Source organism: Mastacembelus armatus, unplaced genomic scaffold, assembly GCF_900324485.2.
Source record: "Mastacembelus armatus unplaced genomic scaffold, fMasArm1.2, whole genome shotgun sequence".
Taxonomy (NCBI): Eukaryota; Metazoa; Chordata; class Actinopteri; order Synbranchiformes; family Mastacembelidae; genus Mastacembelus; species Mastacembelus armatus.
In genome coordinates this window covers 54,097-60,484 of record NW_022872898.1, presented here as the reverse complement: position 1 = coordinate 60,484, position 6,388 = coordinate 54,097, and the positions used below count along the sequence as shown (strand labels likewise).

General features: G+C 42.0%; 2 non-coding genes across 2 annotated transcripts; one reads left to right on the top strand and one right to left on the bottom strand.

Moving 5' to 3' along the window:
• Positions 1-432: 432 nt before the first annotated feature.
• On the bottom strand, positions 433-506 carry trnan-guu (transfer RNA asparagine (anticodon GUU)). Its single transcript has one exon. It is a non-coding gene; the product is annotated as a tRNA-Asn (tRNA).
• A 3,836-nt stretch (positions 507-4,342) lies between these two features.
• Positions 4,343-4,416, top strand: trnai-aau (transfer RNA isoleucine (anticodon AAU)). Its single transcript has one exon. It is a non-coding gene; the product is annotated as a tRNA-Ile (tRNA).
• The last annotated feature ends 1,972 nt before the right edge of the window (positions 4,417-6,388 follow it).

Below are 6,388 nucleotides of genomic sequence, written 5' to 3'. Positions count from 1 at the left end.
TACTATAGCTTTACTTCAAACCCAAGTGTCAGAAAACTTCATTATTGACTAATCAGCCATAAAATTAACTATAACATCTATTCTACTACAACCAAGTGTTTATATACTATGTTAACATTACTAAGAATCTAAAAGTTGAGTCATAGCAACTGGACTCAGTTTTAAGGCCTCAACGTTTCACCACCCATCCAGGTGGCTTCATTAGTCTAAGAGAAAGTTGGACTGAAACCTGCAATTTATCTGACAGAGATACATTGGAACTGAATAAAGGCACTTGAAGACTTGTAACACAGAAACACTGGAATGATTGAGAAGGGAATGACTTTAATACTTCACCATCAAAGCTGTGCTATTAGTTTGGAGGTATGACTTCTTGACTTTCAACTCATTTATGGGCAAACTCTGAATACAGACAAATCACCAGAAGGAAGACGTCCCTGGGTGGACTTGAACCACCAACCTTTCAGTTAACAGCCGAATGCACTGACCTATTACGCCACAGAGACTGTCACGAGAACGTTTTTCATTTTCATTTCCTCTCTTAGGGACACATTTTCAGACCTGGTTTCCCACTGACTGTCTAAACAAAGCACAATACATATGACTGCACATAATTTCAGGTGGGCATTAAGAAGAAGCCCTGTGTGAGGTTTGAACTTTTTATATCAGGTTCTGGTATAAAAAAAAAGAAAGTTCCTCCTTTTATGTTTGGATGTTTTGAGAACAGTAAGATGTTGATGTGCAGGACCACAGGATTTTTTAAAGCCAGATACCTTCTCAACTTGGACACAAACAGTTCCTTCAGTCCTCATAGTTCATCAAATGCCGAGTTACAAAGAAAAGCTTGACACACTCCTATGGGCAATTTAGAATAACCAACCAACCTGACATACATGTTTTTGGACTGTGGGAGGAAACCAGAGTAGCTCCACACAAGCATGTGGATGATATGCAACCTCAACACAGAAAGGCCCCCACCAGGTTTCTAACCAGCCTGAGCCTTCTTGCTGTGAGGCAACAATGTTAACCACTCATCCAAAGTGATGCCCTTGCTCTGAATCAGTATGAAGCAAAAATTAGTGACTGTGTGGAAGCACTGACACAGTCAGAAATGGTCACATCTGCTGGAAAATCCTCATCCTGCATTTGCAGATGCAAGGGAGGGTCCAATGGCTGTGAGGTGTCATGTAAAATTCCAGCGTTTGTCTGAGAGGCCTGCAGTTTGTACGGGGTCAGTCATGGGGGAATGTTCAGTTTTCCTGCCTTAGACTATGGTCTGAAGGGCAAGTCCTGAACCCTTTTTGTAAAGGCATTTTTGGACTTTTTCTGCTTGTTTGGTTTAAATACCGACAGTTTACAGATATTGGTGACCCACCTCATGGACTTTAAGACAGTGACACCAACCTGTAAAAACTCAGCTGAATCAATGTTGTTTAAAACTGTCAAAAAACAAAAAAAGTATCTCATCAGCGGTTAGATCTCAACAGTCTCAGTCTTCCCTGTGTCTTACTGCAATCCTATATGTTCCTGTTTTCTAATGTTTGTCCTCGCTAGTTATCCATATGTAGTTTCCCAAAGGAAACACACATACAGTCAAGCCCAAAATTATTCATACCCCTGGCAAATTCTGAATTAAAGTTACTTTTATTCAACCAGCAAGATTTTTCTTGATTAGAAATGACACAGGCGGCTCCCAGAAGGAAATAAGACGATGGACAAGAGGCATCATTGTGGAAAAAATGATTATTAATTTTTTATTTACATTTGAACAAAAAATGGCATGTGAATAAGAGTAACTTTAAGTCAGAATTTGCCAGGGGTATGAATAACTTCGGGCTTGACTGTATGTGAATCTTTCCAAAGAAAACATTTCCATTCCATTGCATTTGTTTCCAGATTTAGCTAGGAAACCAGCTGTCCACTGTTTTCCACCATTTTGCAAGTGCACTGGATTTAGGATAGCCACCCAGGATCCTTACAAACTCTTAGTCTTTTGACCTTCCAGAATAGTGATTGAAGGTAAATATAGCTAAAATGCAGAGTGGAGGGGAACAGAGTGCAGCAGAAGTGTGCTGGGGGCAGAATCCCAAGGTCGATGGACTGAAACGATCCTCTGTTCTGAAGCAAACATAATACTTGAAGTTTTGTTGTCTTAACATCATTTCTAAAACCAGCATCCACAACAAGAATGGGATTTGAACCCACACATGAGTTACAAAACAAACTAGTGGTCTGTTAATTTAACCACTCAGTCACCTCTGGAGGGTTTTTATGGAGATATTGGGACATCCAGATATTAATGAGTTACAGTAATCTAGCCTTGAGGTAACAAATGCATGGACTAGTTTTTCTGCATCATTTTGAGACAGCATGTTCCTAATTTTGGCAATGTTGCGCAGGTGAAAGAATGCAGTTCTAGAGACTTGTTTTATGTGCGAGTTAAAGGACATGTCCTGGTCAAAAATAACTCCAAGGTTTTTTACAGTAGTGCTGGAGGCCAGGGCTATGCCATCTAACAGGGCTATAATTTTAGAAAAGTTATTTCTGAGGTTTTTAGGCCCAAATACAATGACTTCTGGTTCTGAATTTAAAAGTAGAAAGTTACTGGTCATCCAGGCCTTTATGTCAGTTAGGCATGCTTGAACTGCGACGGACTGGTGACCTGTCCAGGGTGTACCCCTGCCTTTCACCTGAGAGAGAGCTGGGATAGGCTCCAGCTGATCCCCGTGACCCTGGCTTTCAGGAAAAAGCAGGTACAGAAAATGGATGGATGGATGTGATGCTTGAAGTCTGGTTAACTGGTTTGTGTTAACAGGTTTAATAGATAGAGTGGACAGTATCTCTGCCTGTCACGCAGAAGTCCCGGTTTCGATTCCCTGATGGGGAGTCTTATGTTATGCTGTCCTCACCACAGAACAAAACATATGGTTACCATAAACCAGCTTGGTGATACCAGAAACCCTGAGTAAGTCCAAACATTGCTGGATAACCTGCTGCTATCCCTTCATGTTGCCGAACCTGGAAGAATATACTCAGACACAAAAATGTCAGGGTGTGTTCTACACAAAAAAGGTATTTGAAGGAAGAAATTGATATGCAGATACAAGTGCACCGTTTATTTGTAGTTTTAAAAAATACAAAGCATGTCATAAAAACAGGTGTCTCACAGTGCTGCTTGCAGTTGTCCACTGACTTTGTATTCCATATTATATATTCTTTGTTTCTGATTGGTTTACTCGGCAACCACTGGCCCACCTCTTGGAAACTGATCTCTACTGAAGAGATTCCAGACTAATCTTTTGTATAGAAAAGAAAAAGAGTTAGTATGGCGGGCCAGGATAGGTCACACCCACACTAAATTGCAAAAATCAAAGCATTTACATTCTAGCTAGTATGAACCGGTCGGTGGTGTCAGTTAGCATCAAGAAATGCTGCATTCATCACAAAGTCTGTGGCCCACAGCCATACCGTCCTACAAGAGCCTTGTCTTGTCTGATTTTAGTAGCTAAACAGGGCCCGACTTGGTCAGTATTTTGAAGGGAGCAGCAATACCAGTTTCTTTAGGCATTTTCTCTATTGTGCTTTAGCCTTAAAAAGGCGGTGCTAATACATCCCTTGTGTCAGTTTCTGTAGTGTAGTAGTCATCTCGTTTGCCTCACGTGCGAAAGCTCCCCGGTTCAAAACAAGGCAGAAACGTAGTTTATGACTCAATGTTGCATATCAGTCTCAGAAAAGTCCGCCTGAGCTTACCACAGGTAGCTTTGACCTCTTTGTAGCTCCATTTGATGTGCTGAGTTGATGCCTACTGTCTGAAAAAATGGGCAGTGTGAGCTGTGCTTCTTGCCTTGCTCAGCCTCCTCAGAGAAGCTCATGTCAGAGGAAGAAGTCAGAGTGCAGGACACTGATCAGAGACTTTGTGGAGTGGTCTCAGCCTAACCACCTGCTCCTGAACGTGGACGAAGGAGCTCATCATAAACTTCAGGAGGAGGACACCTGTGGAGCCCATCACCATCCAGGGCCAGAGGGGGATGTAGTAGACCACTACAAGCAGAGTCTACTGGTCAGCCTGCTGTGAGGAATGACAGGGAAGTGAGTACCCAGTTTCTGGAATGGCTGGTAATAACCATCGATAGTGATAACCTGTGGATTCTCGTACATAGTAGCTGGTACACTCTCTGAAGAGCACAGAGAGCAGCTGATGAGAGTTATGTGTAGAGGACAACTCCAAAGGCACCTTCAGTGAGTGTTACTCCTCTGACCTCGTTTTCTCTGTGCTTTTCAACAAATCACTAATCCCATGTTTCCTGTTTGAAATTTTCAATGTGCTGCATGTTCATACACAGGCCAGTTAGCTCAGATGGTTAGAGCGTGGTGCTAATAACGCCAATGTCATGGGTTCAAGCCCCATACTGGCCATGCAGTTATTAACTTTGAACTTTATGCATCAGTCATACTCATTACAACCACATGAAAAAATACAGGGCTTTCATACTAAAGATCATGGTTTTGCCCTAACCGTAAATGTCTGGGTATTTTGGATTGCTCCCACTGTCCAAAACATGTATGTCAGGTTGATTGTTGACTCTAAATTGCCCATAGGAGCGTGAGGTTGTTCCACTTTATGTGGCCCTGCGATGGAGTGCTGGCCTGTCCAGGGTGTACCCCTGCCTTTATCCCAAAGAGAGCTGGGATAAGCTCCAGAAGATCCCTGTGACCTTAGTTAAGAATATGCGGATATAGATAGATGGATGACTGCTCTACTGACTGACCTGTGGGAAACATTTCTTTTTATGCTGATATCATCTGCACACTGAACAATTAATTTTAGCTCTTGAGCCTAGAAAGTTTAGAAGGACTGTCTCTGTTTCCTTCCTATCTCCTTGCACCATTCTCCTGTTTCATAAAGGATTCATGTTTGTCAGCTCCTGTTCACTAAACTAAATTCTCCAGTAAAAGTCGATCTCTAAAAATTTGTTCCAAAATGAAAAGGTACAAAATGATGTAGTGTCTGTGCCAATGATTCAGTCACCAGTCAGTCATGAACTATTCTGAGACAAATCTATGTCAAACAGGAAATACTGGGATTTAGATTTTATGCAGGACATACAACTTATCACAGTTATAGGACAGAGCTCAGTTTAACTTGAATTATGTTCATATGGTGGTTCCATGGTGACAGTAATAGTCAAACCACTATGTCTTTTGCTAATGTTCATAAATCATTTGAGATTGAGATTTGAGATTGAGATTATAAATGACTTTGAAATGAAATACAACTGCAAAAAAAAAAAAAAAAGCCTAAAACAGAAATATTTATTTGATTTGTACTTTGTGCTGCTACTTACTTTAAGGTGTTTCTTTTTCTACCTGGTTCCAAACCAGGGTCTTTTCACTTATCAGGCAAACACGAGGACCACTACAGTACAGAAACTGACACAGCCTTTGGTATCAGAACATGGTGCTGTAAAATACAGAATTGTACAATAAGGCCATACGGCACTTATTTGGAGAAGCTAAATTCAAATGATCCAAATGTGTGTCATCTTTAGGAAATCATAAAGGAGATCTGAGAGATCTGGAGATCCCGCATGGCAGGCGTGAATTCTTCCATTGAACCACCAATGCATCTGTTTCTCCTGGAAGCTGATGTCTTCGCATCATGACGCCTGATCTGGCCATGAGACGTCAACATGCTCACTGTGCACTGCGCACTTACCACTACCAGCTACTGAGAGGGGCTGCCACAAACACACCCAAATGAAAGTAATTAAAGTGGAATCATATACATTATTATTACAATATTAATATACAGTATATTCCTGTTACATTGAGTCAGATGTGACCCATCCATCTTCTACAGCCGCTTATTCCCTAACCAGGGTCACAGGGATCTGCTGGAGCCTATTCCAGCTCTTTTTCAGGTGGAAGGCAGGGGTACACCCTGGACAAGTCAGCAGTCCATCACAAGGCCACATAGAGACACACAAAGACAGATAACCTCACTCCTACTGGCAATTTAGATTAACCAATCATCCTAACATACATGTTTATTGGACTGTGGGAGGAAAACAGAGTACCCGGAGTAAACCCACACAAGCACAGGGAGAACATGCAAACTCCACACGAGAAAGGCCAGGTTGCAAACCCACGACCTTCTTGCTGTGCGGGAAAGGTGGGATTGAAGATAGGTAGTTTGGAGTTAAAGCGACTAGTTTGTGGTCGGAGAAGGAGGTGTCGAGGGTAGAACATGACTGAGCTGTGACGCCAGAGCAGCAGACTAAGTCGAGGGTGTGGCCTAGAGAATGTGTTGGGGAGGTGATGTATTGTTGGAGCCCAAAGCTGTCCAGACAGGAAATGAAGTCTTTTGTTGTGGTGTGTTGGGAATTGG